Source organism: Haemorhous mexicanus, chromosome 27 (assembly GCF_027477595.1).
Source record: "Haemorhous mexicanus isolate bHaeMex1 chromosome 27, bHaeMex1.pri, whole genome shotgun sequence".
Taxonomy (NCBI): domain Eukaryota; kingdom Metazoa; phylum Chordata; class Aves; order Passeriformes; family Fringillidae; genus Haemorhous; species Haemorhous mexicanus.
Window position 1 is genome coordinate 4,913,036 of NC_082367.1, and position 15,133 is coordinate 4,928,168.

At 54.7% G+C, this 15,133-nt stretch overlaps 1 long non-coding RNA gene across 1 annotated transcript; it reads left to right on the forward strand.

The window, feature by feature from the left end:
• Nucleotides 1-3,632: 3,632 nt before the first annotated feature.
• On the forward strand, nt 3,633-5,514 carry LOC132338896 (uncharacterized). The gene is made up of 2 exons (XR_009489558.1): nt 3,633-4,326; nt 5,270-5,514. It is a non-coding gene; the product is annotated as an uncharacterized LOC132338896 (long non-coding RNA).
• Nucleotides 5,515-15,133: the final 9,619 nt, after the last annotated feature.

Here is a 15,133-nt window from a genome sequence, read left to right on the forward strand (position 1 = left end):
GGAGACCCTTCCAGATCCTTATCTCTGTTATCAGCTCCCAGCCAATTCCCAAACAGCCCTGAGCTTAATTCTGCACTCAGGCTGGTCCCATGGGGCAAAATGCAATCCTGGGATGCACTGGGATGCTCTGGGATGCTCTGGGATGTTCTGGGATGAACTGGGATGCCCTGGGATGCACTGGGATGCCCTGGGATGCTCTGGGATGCTCTGGGATGCACTGGGATGCTCTGGGATGCTCTGGGATGCACAGGGATGAACTGGGGTGTTCTGGGATGAACTGGGATGCCCTGGGATGCCCTGGGATGCTCTGGGATGCACTGGGATGCTCTGGGATGCACTGGGATGCTCTGGGAGACTCTGGGATGAACTGGGATGAACTGGGGTGCTCTGGGATGAACTGGGATGAACTGGGATGCACTGGGATGCTCTGGGATGCTCTGGGATGCCCTGGGATGCCCTGGGATGCTCTGGGATGCTCTGGCTCCCTCCCCAGCCTGCCTGGCGATGCACACGAGCTCCTCAGCGCCCTCACCGTCCCTGGACCCGCTGTCACCTCCGATGGCTCCATCCTTCGGCCAAACCCCTTCCGTCACCTCCCAGCCTCTCCTTTGGGGACCCCCACGCCCGTCCCCCCTCTCTTTGTGCCGGGGGCGCGCCGGAGGCGGGGGGACAGCGCAGCTGCGGCTGGCAGGGGGTGTGACAGGGTGGCACAGCCCCTTCCCCCCCCCGGCACGAGCTGTCACAGCGCGTTTTTCCCGGGAGCTGCTGAATAATTTGCATCCGCCAGGACGCAGCTCCCGGGCCGCGTTTGTCAAAGTCAATCTGCGGCTCGCTGCCTCCGGAGATTCCAGCGGGATCGCGGCCTCCGAGCTCACGGGCAGCGCTCCCGAACGGCCCCGGCACCTCCAGCCCGCCCCAGTGCAGCCCCCAGGGTGCAAATGCTTGGGAGGAAGGCAGGAAAGAGCCACCAGCTCGTGGGTGACACAAGGACAAGGTGTCCCTGTGTCCCTTCATCCCTGGGGTGGGCCGTGGTGATCCAAAGGAACAGCGGAGGAGTGTCACCCCAAATTCCAGCATCAGCTCACATCTCCCTGAACCCCAGGGGTGGAAAAGCCTGGGAACCAGAGAGGAAAGAGCCACCAGCTTGTGGGTGACACCCATGGCCTCTGCCTTGATTGGAATAAAGTTCCAGGACTGCTCTGTCTCCTTTTTGGGCACAAACCTCTGGTGTTTGTGGATGGATTTTCCAGACACAAACTTCCCAGCTCAGGGGAGTGGGGGCTGCTCTCACTTTGCTGCACTATCTATAGTCCCCTCCATGCCTCTATATATAGATTCTATAGCTCCCAGCTAATCCCTCTGCAATCAAAAAGCCATTAAATTAATTAACCGAGGGAAAGAGAGGGAAAGGGCTGGAGCCCCCGTGAAGAGCAGAGAGGTTGACTTTTATTATTTATTATTTCTGTTTCAAATAATTCCCAGATTCAGGGCAGCTGCCAGCTCAGCTCTGCCCCACCAGGAACAAATCCACGAATCCGGCAGGGAGAGCTGAGCCATCACCCCAACCTCTGCTTCTCCAGATGTTCCAGGTGGGGAAGGAGGCAGGAAAAGAGCTGCAGCTGCTGGGATCTGCATTCCCGCGGGGTGGGTGGGAGGGCCCCGCACCCATCCCCGTTTTCCCGGCTGAGAATTCCAGGGGCGGGCAGGGAGGGTGTGAAGTGGTGACGATCCAGGAGCGCTGCCAGCAGCGAGGGAGCCGCCAGCGGGAGCAGCCGCAGGCTCTGGATGAGCCCCTGGATTGGAGGGAGAGCTCGGCGTGGGCCGATCCCTGCGTGTTTGCCACCAAAGCCAAGCCCGGCTCGGCTGTTTGGGTGTGGGGAGCGCTGGCACCACGAGCTGGGCATCCTTGGAGCCTTCCCTGGGAATCTGGGACAGATTTGGGGGGGAATTCGGTGGGGGAAGGAGCAAACAGGTGGAGAGGTGGAAATGGGGAGAGGTGGAAATGGGGAGAGATGGAAACTGGGAGAGATGGAAATGGGGAGAGATGGAAATGGGGAGAGATGGAAACGGGGAGAGGTGGAAATGGGGAGAGATGGAAAAGTGGAAATGTGGAAATGGGGAGAGGTGAAAATGGGGAGAGATGGAAACTGGGAGAGATGGAAATGGGGAGAGATGGAAATGGGGAGAGATGGAAACTGGGAGAAATGGAAATGGGGAGAGGTGGAAATGGGGAGATTTGCAAACAGGGTGAGAGGGAAATGTGGAGAGATGGAAATGCTGTGGATCCGCCTCACCTGGGCTTTCCCTGTCACCACCCCCACCTGTCCCCATTGTCACATTGTCCCCTCATCTCTGCAGGTCAGGGACTGGTGGAACGTGGGCAGGTGAATCCCATAAAGGGATTTTTGGGGCATTTTCGGGCTCAGGGGCTCGGCACGGAGCAGGAATGACCCTTTGGAGAACATCTGGCTCTTCCCTCTTTCCATCCGTGCTCCCAGCTCAGCCCGGTGCCACCACACCTGTGACAAGGTGCAGGGACAGAGACCAGGAGCAGCCGGGAATGCCGGGATGGGGAATGCCGGGATGGGGAATGCTTCCCTCTGATCTCCCCGGCTGACGGATCGCCTGTCTGCCTGCAATCCCCGGCCGTCACTCAGCCTCTAATCCGCAGCCCTGGCGCATTCTCCTGGCTGACAAGGAGCTGACACGGTTTTCATTGCACTTAATCAGCTCTTTAAATTTAATGCCCCAATCGGCTCCATCTGCGGCGGCCACTCCGCCCCGGCCGGGCCCGCAGGGCTGGAGGGCGGCAGGAGGGGGAAATCCCTCACTGGAATTTCAGAATTTCCAGGCTGGAGCTCTTTGCAGCAGCCAGAAGATCCAAAATAAAATAAAATCCCAGCGCTTCCCAGGCGGTGCCGTTTCCTCTCCTTGCATGGGAACAGCCCAGAAATCATCGGGTGTGGTGGCCTCGGGGCTGGTGGCATCTGCTCCACACAATCCAGGACATCCCAAAACCCTCGATCCCCAGGAGCTCCCCCAGAGGGACCCCAATGCCACAGGGACGCTGTAGAGGAGCAAATCCTGCGGTGACACCGGATCAGGGCCACCGTGGAGGTGACAGCAGAGGTGGCACAGCCGGGGATGAGGGGTGGAGGGACAGGGCAGGGATTGGCAGGGTGAGGGAGAGGAGGAGTGGGAATGCCACCACGGTGGGGACTGGGGACAGCTGGGCACCTCCGGGCAGCCAAAGCCAAGCCTGGGGGAAGGTGGGGGTGGTGGGCTCCATTCCACCAAAATCTTGGAAAAAAATGGGAATGGAGATCCAGGGGAGGTGCCGGGGTGGGCACAGGGATGGGGTGGGCACAGGGAATGGGCACAGGAATGGGAATGGGCACAGGGATAAGAATGAGCACAGAGAATGGGATGGGCACAGGGAATGGGATGGGCACAGGGAATGGGATGGGCACAGGGAATGGGATGGGCACAGGGGATGGGATGGGCACAGAGAATGGGATGGGCACAGGGATAAGAATGAGCACAGGGTTGCAGACAAGGCCAGAGCAGCTTCCCAGAGATCTGGAGCTGCTGGGATGCAGCCAAGGGCTCCCACCGTGCCCAGCCCAGGGCAGCGTGTCCATGTGGAGCGCTCTGGATTGAAGCTGGCAGGGTGGCACCTCTTGGTGCCCTGGCTCAGTTGGGATTCCCAGCACCCTCCCAGGTGCCAAATCCTTCCCGACCCCGGGCTGGCACCTCCCTCCTGCTGCCAGCTCCGCTCTCCACTGCAGAGATCCGGGAATTGGGGAACAAGAGCCATTTTCTCCCTTCATCCCGGGAATTGGGAGACAAGAGCGATTTTCTCCCTTCACCTTTCATTGTACTCCTATGCTAACGACAGCAATGGGAATTAAACCTCTCCGGAGCAGCAGAACAAAGGCCTCTGTTGAGAGGAGATCAGCGTGACCGAGCTGGAATAACAAACCCTGGAGCGGGAGCAGGAAGGAGGAGCAGCGGGGTGGGGGGCACCGCGCACCCCTGAGAGCTGGGGCTGATCGTGGGTGCTTCACAGCCTTGTTAGCGCCCATCCACGGCGAAAATCCTTGGGAAGAAACCTCCCGAGCCCTGGGCCAGCTGGCCGAAGCCGGAGCGGGAGCGGGAGCGTGCCGGCACACACGGATGGGCAGCAGCCCCCTCGGGCCCCCCTGCGCCCGGCCCAGCCCTCACATGCCGCGCTCCGTGCGGGGAGGAGATGGCCTGGGATGCTCCGGCCTGCCCTACATTCCTCCTAAATATAGTCCTGAGTGTAGTCCTGGACCGGGCAGGCAGGTGCTGCCTCTGCTGCCGGCTCGGGAGGGGCTGGGGGTCCCGCCTGGGCTGCTGGGGTGGGGCTGGGATGGTACTGGGATCATACTGGGATCATACTGGGATGGTGCTGGGATGGTGCTGGGTGATGCTGGGATGGTGCTGGGATCATACTGAGATGGTGCTGGGATGCTGGGATCATACTGGGATGGTGCTGGGTGATGCTGGGATGCTGCTGGGATCATACTGGGATCATACTATGATGGTGCCATCATACTGGGATGGTGGTGGGATCATACTGGGGCGATACTGGGATGGTATTGGGATCATACTGAGATGATACTGGGGTGATACTGGGATCACACTGGGGTGATACTGGGATCACACTGGGATCATACTAGGGTGATACTGGGATCATACTGGGGTGATACTGGGATCATACTGGGGTCATGCTGGGGTCATACTGGGGTGATACTGGGGTCACACTGGCATCATACTGGGGTGATACTGGGGTTGCACTGGGATCATACTGGGGTGATGCTGGGGTCATACTGAGGTCACACTGGGATCATACTGGGGTGATCCTGGGATCATACTGGGGTTATACTGGGGCACACTGGGATCATACTGGGGTCATACTGGGATCATACTGGGGTGATGCCGGAGTGCTGACCCCGCTGCTCCCACCCCCATCCCTGTGTCACCTCTCCCACCCTGCTTGTGACAGCAGGGCCGAGGGGCTGGTGGCACCCTGGGGACACAGCCAGACACCCAGCTGGACCCGCTGCTCGTGGCTTGTCCTCACCAGCACGGGCAGTCATCCCAAAAATAGCCAGGAACAGCTTCCCGTGGCACAGCAGGAGGAGGGAGGCAGCTCTCACCTCCTGCTTCCCAAAATTCCATGGAATGCAGCGTGCCAGGGCTGGGGGAAGGGGGAGAAGGGTCAGTCCTGGCTCTGTGTCCCCAGGTGCCTCCTGTCCCCAACAGCTGGCGAGGGACCGAGAGGACGGAGCGTGGCTGGAGCTGCAGTGGTGCAGAGGATTCCTGGCTGGATTTTGGGATTTTTCCTGCCTGCAGGACACCATTTGTTGCCAGCAGAGCCAGGCCTGGTGCCCAGCCTGGTACCTATTTACTCCTGGCTGGTTTTGCTCAGGTCTCTGCCCCTCCAGGTCCGATGATCCCAATAAAATCTCCCTCCCTGTTGGTGCTGGATCCCGGCTCCCACAACTGCTCCCGTCCTGGAATTCAGCTCATCCCCTCCCTTTGTCCCTAAATCCCACAGGGAACAGCCTGTCCCCACTTTGCTGCTCGGCTCTGGGCCACCCCAGTCCCTGCGGGGCTCACAGACCCCATCCCCAGGCAATTCCTGATGCTCCCACTCAGGGATTTTGCTCCCTCATCCCAGCTCCCCACCAACCCTTCCCTTCCTCAGTGCTCCCTTTATCCCTTCCCAGCATCACAAAACACCCCAAAATTCTGCGATTCTGCCCTGGAACCCCGAGCTGAAACCCCTAAGGAAGCTCCCAGGGCAGGATCCGAGCCCCACCCTGGCACCCCCACGGGGCACAGGAGGGGCTGGGGGTGGGTGTGGGGCACCCTCCGTGACCGCGGGCCCGGCTGGGCTCGCTTGGCTGCCCATGCGGGGATAATCGGGCACTTGTGCGTGAGCCGAGGCGCCGCTCATGCAGAAACCTTCGGGCCCCTCCTGCCCCTGCCCGGGGGCGGCGGCTCCGCTCCCCGCGGAGACCGGGCACGGGATGGAGCCCTGCCCGGAGGGCATCGAGGAGGTGGCACCGATGTCACCGACAGCGTCAGCCCTTCCTCCCTGGTAGCTCTTCCTCCCTGGTAGCCCTTCCTCCCTGGCAGCCCTTCCTCCCTGCCGGCTTTTCCTCCCTCCTGCGCTCGCTGCCCTTTTGATCTCCGCCTTTTGTTCTCACCTCTCGCTCACCTCAAGAGCTGCCACCGGAGCGGCCTCTCGGCCACCGGAGCGGCCTCCGGGCCACCGGAGCAGCCTCTGGGCCACCGACTGGAGCTGTCCTTGCCCTCACTGTCCCTACCCAGCAGTGATTCCACTCCCTCCCTCTCTCCAAAATCCTCTTCCCTGCAGCCAGCATCGTGTGCGACCGCCCTACGCAGCTCCACAGCGCGGGACATCCCCAGGGATTCACCCCCAGGGCCTTCCCTGCCCCTGCCCCTCTCCTCTCATTCCCCTGGCGGGATTTTTCCCTTTTTTCCCCTCCTCCTGCCGGGGATTTGCTCGGCGGGGCCCTGATCCCGCTGAGGGACCGCAGCTGCCGCCGCAGCCGAATAAAGGCAGCTCTTTGAAAAGCTCCCAAAAGCTCTGGCTCTGGCAGAAAGCTGATGTTCACCTTGAAAAAGCCATTTGCTGAAGGCCAGAGAGGCGATCCCCGCTCGAGTCAAAAGCTGCTCCGGTAATGGATGTGCAGACAAAAGCGCCGGCTCGGCAGCCTGGGGGTGGAGGGGCGCCGAGCCCTCCCCCACCCTGCGGCAGCCGCAGCCCCGCTGGCACCGCTGGGGCACCGAGCTGGCAGCAGTGTCCCCTCCCCGGCCAGGTGTCCCCATGGGTGCGTCCTGCTGGTCACTCTGCTCTAAATCGTGGGGTATGCTGGCCCTGCGTTGCATCCCATAATATCCCCACATACCTCATCCCCCCATCCCATCCCCATCCTCCCATCTCATCCCCCCATCCCACATCAAATCCCATCCCATCAATCCCACCACATCCCACATCCCCTTCTCTTACCCCCATGGCATCCCCTCATATTCCCCCATCGCATCCCATAACATTCCCACAACTCATCCCCGTATCATATTCCCCCTTTAAATCCCATCCCATCCCATCCCATCCCATCCCATCCCATCCCATCCCATCCCATCCCATCCCATCCCATCCCATCCCATCCCATCCCATCCCATCCCATCCCATCCCATCCCATCCCATCCCATCCCATCCCATCCCATCCCATCCCATCCCATGGATCCCATCCCATCCCATCCCATCCCATCCCATGGATCCCATCCCATGGATCCCATCCCACCCCATCCCATCCCATCCCATCCCATCCCATCCCATCCCATCCCATCCCATCCCATCCCATGGATCCCATCCCATCCCATCCCATCCCATCCCATCCCATGGATCCCATCCCACCCCATCCCATCCTATGGATCCCATCCCATCCTCCCTTTTTATCCCCCTCATCCCATTCCCACACATTCCCCCACCCCATCCCCATCATTCCCTGAATTCTGGACATGTTCTGCACCCCAGGAATTTGTGGGCTCCACCCCAGCCCCATCATCCTGGAATCCCAAAACCTCCCCTGGAATTTTCTCGGCCCATCAAGGCTTTAATGTCCCAAAGGACCCCCGGGAGCAATTCCCACCCTTTTTCCCTGGAATGACTCGGCATTTTAAAAACAGGAAATAACCCATAAATCCAAATATTTCAGAACACAATTGCCTTTTTTCCCCCCAAACCGTCCAAGCTCATAAATATGCATTTTCCCATTTTCACTTCCTACAAATCTATTATTGTTTTTGCCGGCTGCGGGAGCCCGCGGTTGGCATTGGGAGTGCGTAATTTATCATTAAAATGTAATTTATAACGTCGAGAGCCGAGCATAATAAAGTCTGGATGAGGTGATGGATGGTTGGGAAGCATGTGTTTAAAGGGAATCGTGTTTACATCCTTGTAGGTCTGCACGGGAAAGGGAATGGGGTGGTTGGGAAATAATTACCCAGGGTTTTTTTAATTAAAAAAATCTTTTACTGTGGGCTCCTGCCTGCTCCTGCTGCCTCCCAGCTCCCCGGAGAGCTCCTGGGAGAGATGGAGGAGGGCTCGGGGATGGAATTGCTGGGATTTGTTGGGGTTTGGTGAGCTGTGGGTGTGGGGGAGGAGGGAGAGGGTCCAGGGAGGGAGAGGATCCAGAGAGGGATGGGGATCCAGGGGAGGATGGGGATCCAGGGAGGGATGGAGATCCAGAAAGGGATGGGGATCCAGAAAGGGATGGGGATCCAGAAAGGGATGGGGATTGAGGGAGGAAGAGGGTCCAGAAAAAAAGAGGATTCAGGGAGGGATGGGGATCCAGGGGAGGGAGAGGGTCCAGAAAGGGAGAGGATCCAGAGAGGGATGGGGATCCAGGGGAGGGATGGAGATCCAGGGAGGGATGGGGATCCATGGAGGGATGGGAATCAAGGGAGGGATGGGGATCGAGGGAGGAAGAGGAAGAAAGAGAGAGGATCCAGAGAGGGATGGAGATCCAGAGAGGTATGGGGATCCAGGGGAGGGAGAGGGTCTAGGGATGGGAGGAGATCCGGGAAGGGAGAGAATCCAGGGAGGGAGAGGGTCCAGGGAAGGATGGGGATCCAGGGAAAGGTGAGGATCCAGGGAAGGAGGGGATCCAGGGAGAGTGGACATCCAGGAAAGGGATGGGGATCCAAGGGAGAATGAGGATCCAGGGGAGGATGGGGATCCAAGAAGGGAGAGGATCCAGGGAGAAGAGGATCCAAGGGAGAATGGGGATCCAGGAAGGGATGGGGATCCAGGAAGGGATGAGGATCCAGGAAGGGATGAGGATCCAGGGAGGGAGAGGGTCCAGGGAAAGGTGAGCACCCAGAGAAATTGAGAACCCAGAGAAGAGAGGGTATCAAGTGAAAGGAGAATCCAGGGAAGGAAGATCATCCAAGGAAGGGAGAAAATCCAAGAAAAGTGCGAGCAGCCAGGAAAGGAAGAACGTCCAAGGGAAGGAGAGAATCCAGAGAAGGAAGAGCATCCTAGGAAGGGAAAGTAGGCTGGAAAAGGTGAGAACATCCAGGGGAAAGAGAGCATCCAGGGGAAAGAGAGCATCCAGGGGAAAGACAGAATCCAGGGAATGTGAACACCCAGGGAAGGTGAGCAGCCAGGGAAAGATGAGAAACAATGGAAGGATGAGAATCCAGGGGAAGGCGAGCACCCAATCCCCATTTGGCAGCAGCTCAGTTTTTTATGGAAAACCAGGAAAATTGTCCTTCATAAATCCCTGGATGCTGCTCCTGCTCATTGCTCTCTCTGCCTCCTCTTCCCTAAAAAATAAATTCCCAGGATGTGGGGGCAGAATGTGCCAGGTGAGTCCCTCTGCTTCTCCTTCCCTAAAAATTAAACCAGCTCCAGGGATGCAGCAGCAGCAGGATGGGCCCATCCAGGAGGGTGCTGAAAGAAGAAATTTGGGAATTCTGTGAGAAACATCCACCAGAGCAGGGTCCCCAGGGAATGCTCGGGGTGGGATTTTTGGGGTTGGGATCCTTGTGGGTCCCTTCCACGTGGGAATATCCACCAGGATATCCCTCCCTGAGGGCTGGGGCATCCCCTGGGCGCTGCCTTTGGCAGTTCCAGGCGCTGCTCTGCTCTCCATCGGCGGGCTGGGAATCCCGCAGGGCCCAGCTGATCCCGCCGGGATCCTGGCGTCATTCCCGAGCCGAATCCGGCCCATTGTTTTCCATCCGTCTGCCTTCAAATTGCTCCTAAATAACACAGTTTATCTTTGGCTGATTGAGTCGAAGAATTTTGCAATTACCCACAAACAAGGACATTCAGCAGCCCATGTTATTTGCATTTTTAAGGACCGGAGGATTTTTAATTTTTTTTTTTTTTCATCCCTCTTCATGGGATTTTAGCTAATGATGTTTTTTGGGTTGGAGATGAGGATTTCAAACATTTCAAACGTGATCACCTGAGTGGCTCCTCTCCCTCAGACCCCAAAACTCCCTCTAGCCCCATCCCATGAGTCCTCAGGCAGCTGGGGGAGAAAATTTGATCCCAAATTCTGCTTTTTTTCTGGCTGTTTTCCCACTTTTTCCAGCTCCAAACTGCATCAAGGAGGGAACAGCATCCCTGGAGCATCTTTGGAGCCAGCAGCAAACCCAGCACTGGTGGAACCGGTCCCGGTTTCCCTCTGGTGCACTAAGCCAGGGGTCAGCGCCCGCGTTCCGGCTTTTATTCCTTTTTCATTCCTTTTTTATTCCCTTTTTTCTCCCCCGGCTGCTCCATTAGGCCGGGCCGCCTCCTCCAGGCCCCTTTTTCTGCTCCAATTCCCCCCCGCCCTCGGCGCTGCCCCCGCCCCGCAGCCCTCATCGATCACCTTGTCAAAACTTCTCCGGGGCCGCGGCGGCGAGGAAGAGGAGCTGGAGAGGAGTGGAGAGGTTTAATTACTCCCTGCGATGGCTGCTGGGGGTCCCAGAGCTGTGTAAATGATTAATTACAGCCCGGCTTTGCGAGCCGCTAATGCACTGAGTGCTCTCCCCTGCTGAACACCTGCGGAGCCCGCGGGGAGAGCGGGAATTGTGGGGAAAACGCCGGGAACGGAGCAGGCCCTGCCCCAGTTCTGAGTTTTCAGGAGTTTCCCAAGTTGCCAGGGAGAGGAAGGATGGATTTGTCTTTGCAAACCAGCTGTGGGACTGCTGGGAGATAAAACCAGCACTGGGAGAGAAAAGAAACTATGGGAAAGATTCCACTGATGGGTGAATGGAAAAAGAGATTTGATTTTACAAATAAACTTTAGGTTTGATGAGAAATTAAATTAGACATTGAGAGATGAAAGAAACAATGGGGAAGAAAAACCCCTAAATTCTGTAAGAATTCAAAATGAAAAGGGAGGGTTGTACATTAGAGGGAATCTTTGGGATCAGGTGATCTGGGAAGTCTGAACCTCTCAAGTGCCTCAGGAATGGGGAAACGTTCCAGGCTGCAAGGCAGGATGTGTTCTGTTCCCATCTGGGTGGCAGTTTTCCTTCTCTCTCTCTGAGTGATCACACCCACTCCTCCCTCAGGGAGACCCCTGCTGATAACAGGCCATGGAATGTCCCTGCATGGCTGATAAGAACTGCAGCATCCCATTGGGAGATGTGAGCCCAGGGGGAGGAGCCAAGCGTTCCTACCCGGATAGAATCTGGAGATTCCCAAGCATTCCTACCCGGATAGAATCTGGAGATTCCCAAGCATTCCTACCCAGATAGAATCTGGAGATTCCCAAGCATTCCTACCCGGATAGAATCTGGAGATTCCCAAGCATTCCTACCCGGATAGAATCTGGAGATTCCCAAGCATTCCTACCCGGATAGAATCTGGAGATTCTGGAACACCAGCACGGCTTCTCCACTGGATTCCCAGAGGAGCAGCAGCTGCCTCTGCCCCTGGACCTTCAGAGGCAGAGTGCACCCTTCTCCAGGATCCCTGCTCCAGCAGAACCACCCCTGGCACTGCAGGAGGGCTGAGCCACAATTCCAGTGGGACTGCTGCCAGCCCCCTGACCCACAGGGTGTCAGGCTGTGCTCTGGCTCTGCCAGGGTTGGTTTAGTTCACTGCATTGTTCATTTTATCCTTTCATTTTCTTCCCTAGTAAAGAACTGTTATTCCTGCTCCCATATTTTTGCCTGAGAGCCCCTTAATTTAAAATTTAGAACAATTCAGAGTGGGGAGGGTTTAATTTTCTCCATTTCAGGTGAGGCTCCTTCCTTCCTCAGCAGGCACCTGGCTTCCTAACCCAGACAGGAAAGAGAGAAGGGAAATGCAGCTGGGAAATTGGGATAAAAAGGAGGCTGCGTCCCCCAAAAAATCTGAGAGACCCCAGGGCAATGCCCCACGGCCTCTGCCTTGATTGGAATCAAGTTCCAGGACTCCTCTGTCTCCTTTTTGGGCACAAAGCTCTGGTGTTTGTGGATGGATTTTCCTGACACCAGCCTGCACCTGGGGTTGGTTTTCCCCAAGGAAGCCGGAGCAGGCACGGGATGCTTTGACCCGAACCTCTGTGGAATTCACATTGTCTGGAAAAATCCCTTTGCCCAGGATTTTTCTCCTGGGAAGCTGAGAAGCCTCAGAGAAAAAGGAAAACAATTTTATATTTTTATGAACTTTTGTGGTTTATTTTATTTTATATTTTTATAAACTTTTGGGGTTTATTTTATATTATTTCATTTTATATTTTTAATTAACTTTTGGGGTTTATTTTATATTATTTCATTTTATATTTTTACAAACTTTTGGGGTTTATTTTATATTATTTTATTTTCTATTTTTTCTAAACTTTTGGGGTTTATTTTATTTTTTTATAAACTTTTGGGGGGATTTGATTTTATTTTATTTTATTTTGTTTTGTTTTATTTTGTTTTAATTTTATTTTATAATTTAATTTTAATTTTACTCCAAGTTTGGAGCAGGCATGGATGGATAGCAGGGAAAGGCCATGTGGGGGATGATGGGAAGGAGAAAATGGGATTTAATTAAACATCCACCTCGTAACTGGTGTGACATCGGCCAGCCCGGTGACAGAGGTGACAGAGGTGACAACGGGCACCGCTCCCGAGGGAACAAAGGGGCTGCGATGTTTTCATCTAATTAACCCTAATTTATTTCACGCTCATTAGCGCTTCCCCGCCGGGGGATTTGCAGTTCCGCTGGGAATGTGCGAGCTCCGCTGGGAGATCCCAGCAGGGATTTTTCCCCTTCCCAGACCTCGGGGATGCAGGAATCTCCCGGTTTTATCAAGGGTTTTACCCTAAAAAACCCCTTTTATTGGGTTTTTCATCAGGGGTTTTGCCCAATTTTTATCAGAGGTTTTACCCTATAAAACCTCTTTTATTGGGTTTTTCATCAGGGGTTTTACCCCATTTTTATATGGGGATTTACCCTATAAAACCTCTTTTATTGGGGTTTTATCAGGGGTTTTACCCCATTTTTATATGGGGATTTACCCTATAAAACCTCTTTTATTGGGGTTTTCATCAGGGGTTTTACACCATTTTTATATGGGGTTTTATCCTATTTTTATCAGGGGTTCTACCCTATTTTTATCGGGGGTTTTACCCTATAAAATACCTTTTATTGGGTTTTTCATCAGGGGTTTTACCCTATAAAACCCCTTTTATTGGGGTTTTATCAGGGGTATTACCCTATATAAATCCCCTTTTATGGGGCTTTTATCAGGGGTCTTACCCTATAAAACCTCTTTTATCAGGGTTTTATCCTATTTTTATCAGTGGATTTACCCTATAAAACCTCTTTTATTGGGTTTTTTGTCAGGGGTTTTGCCCCATTTTTATATGGTGTTACCCTATAAAAGCTCTTTTATTGGGTTTTTTTTGATAGGGTCCTGCCTCCAACCCCAATGACTCCAGCATCAGGAGAGCCCCTTGATCCCAAATGTCCTGCTGGAAAGGGACCCCAAAGGAAGGGACCTGGTGACACACCCTGGCCACGCCCAGGGGACAGCAGCCATGTCCAGGTGCTGAGCATGAAGCGCCTCAACCACCCAGGGACCCCCCAAAAAAAATCCTTTGCCCCCTCCTCAGTCCAGCTGTGACACTGAGACCACCCCTGTGTCTCCAAAACCCCCCAAAAAAACCCCAAAAAAACCCACCAAAAAAAAAAAAGAAAAAGAAAAAACATAAAAAAACCCCCAAAAACCCCCAAAAATCCCAAAAAAACCCCAAAACACCCCCCAAAAAACCCCAAACCCTCTTCCCCGGCCACCTCCTCCTTTCATCTTCCCCTCAGCTGAACTCTCCTTCCTTCTAATCAAGGCCCTGCCATTAATGATGCATCAAATTACCCCTGATTAAAAGAACCTTTCCCAGCAGCAGCAGCGGCTCAGGGGGGTTGAGGGGAGTTGGGGGTGAGGAGATTTTTTAAAAGTTTGGTTTTGTTTTTTTTTTTTTTAATTAGTGTTGGTGTGTTTTTCAATGTTAAAAAAAACCCCAAATCCCACGTTTTCCCACACAAATCTGGGGGTTGGATCCACCCCCAAATCCCACATTCCCCCCCCAATATGTGGGACTTGGATCCACCCCAAATCCCACATTTTCCCACTCAAATTTGGGGTTGGATCCACCCCCAAATCCCACATTTCCCCCATCAAATTTGAATTTTGGATCCACCCCAAATCCCACATTTCCCCACCCAAATTTGGCGGTTGGATCCACCCCCAAATCCCACATTTTCCCACCCAAATCTGGGATTTGGATCCACCCCCAAATCCAACCTTTTCCCACTCAAATTTGGGGTTGGATCCAGCCCCAAATCCCACATTTTCCCACCCAAATCTGGGATTTGGATCCACCCCCAAATCCAACCTTTTCCCACCCAAAATTTGGGGGTTGGATCCACCCCAAATCCCACATTTTCCCACCCAAATCTGGGATTTGGATCCAGCCCCAAATCCCACATTTTCCCACCCAAATCTGGGATTTGGATCCAGCCCCAAATCCCATATTTCCTCCATCAAATTTGAATTTTGGATCCACCCCCAAATCCCACATTTTCCCACTCAAATTTGGGGTTGGATCCAGCCCCAAATCCCACATTTTCCCACTCAAATTTGGGGTTGGATCCAGCCCCAAATCCCACATTTCCCCCATCAAATTTGAATTTTGGATCCACCCCAAATCCCACATTTCCCCACCCAAATTTGGGGGTTGGATCCACCCCCAAATCCCACATTTCCCACCCAAATCTGGGATTTGGATCCACCCCAAATCCCACATTTCCCCAGGCAGGGACGGGAAAAGGGGCGGATGGAGAATCCCCGTCCCCTCCTCTCCCAGGGTTTTCACTGGGGGAAGGATTTGGGATAATCCAGGCGGGAGGGAACTGTCTGGGGCAGAATTAATGGGATTTTTATCCCCATTAAGCACCAGGGCTGGCAGGAATTAATTCATTTCCAGCAGTGGGAGACGAAAATCCCCCCATTTTTCAGGGGAAATCCGCTCCGCCTGAAGAGGCTGCAGAAAAATCGCTCTGGCCTTGATTAGAAATGAGCCCAGCTTTGTTAAAACTGAG